Source organism: Etheostoma spectabile, chromosome 23 (genome assembly GCF_008692095.1).
Source record: "Etheostoma spectabile isolate EspeVRDwgs_2016 chromosome 23, UIUC_Espe_1.0, whole genome shotgun sequence".
Taxonomy (NCBI): Eukaryota; Metazoa; Chordata; class Actinopteri; order Perciformes; family Percidae; genus Etheostoma; species Etheostoma spectabile.
Genome location: NC_045755.1, coordinates 18,848,131 through 18,849,004, shown reverse-complemented (window position 1 = coordinate 18,849,004; position 874 = coordinate 18,848,131). Strand labels below are relative to the sequence as shown.

General features: G+C 47.6%; 1 long non-coding RNA gene across 1 annotated transcript in view; it reads left to right on the top strand.

Moving 5' to 3' along the window:
* Positions 1-874, top strand: part of LOC116673269 (uncharacterized) — a 20,988-nt gene that overhangs the window by 10,920 nt on the left and 9,194 nt on the right. The gene's annotated exons all lie outside the window — the stretch shown is intronic.

The window sequence follows — 874 nt, the reverse complement described above, 5'->3', positions numbered from 1 at the left end:
CACACACACACACACATACACACACACACACACACACTCCCCAGTCAGAGGTGTCAGTCCGCAAGCGTGGTTCTCAGTTTGCTGCCGGTGCAGAGGTCACTGCAAGCCAGCACACTCCATTTCCCAGATTGCCGCAGGGCTGGCTAAGGGTAGGACGGCACATTGTTCGCTAGCTTGATGAAACATGTCTACCTTGGTGTGTGTGCGCACCTTGTGGGAGGGGTGGAGGTTCGGAGATGAAACGCGTTTTTGTGCGAGTGTGTGTTATGCTCTTTCTAGTTCAAGATGGCACACAGACAAGTCAAAGGCTCATACATCATTCCGTGGCAGAGTGATATTTATGGGTGCCTGACGCAACGGTGTAGTGTGTATGAGAGGAGAGAGAGTGCAGAGCGAGGGAGAGAGCAGGCATTCCTTCTCAAGTAAAGGCAAGTCTTACTGATATTTACTGAGAGTGAAAAGTGGAAATGGCTGTCATGTCAGTGTGCTTACATGCTCACTATTAACTGAAGTATAGCTTTATCAAAGAACTTAGTGAGTTGCACAAAATGTTCATCCTCTCCATCAAAAACAACCAACTGCACACAGAATCCAACATTATATCAGCTATTATACGGCAGCCGGGTTTTCCGGAGATCTATCAAGAATCACAGGATCACGTACCTGTCACAAAAATCCATCTTGTCAGGCTTCAAGTAACGGGTTTGTGTCTGAACTAGCAGCTCACCGAAACCAATCAGCTTCTGGTGAGGAGGTACTGGCAGCTACACGCATGGTTTATGTGTGTGTGATGGCTGCAACTGTCCGTGCAATCTGTCAATGGCGGACGTGAAAGAAAGATGGTTCATTCAATCACCGCCCAGGATTTTTTTTT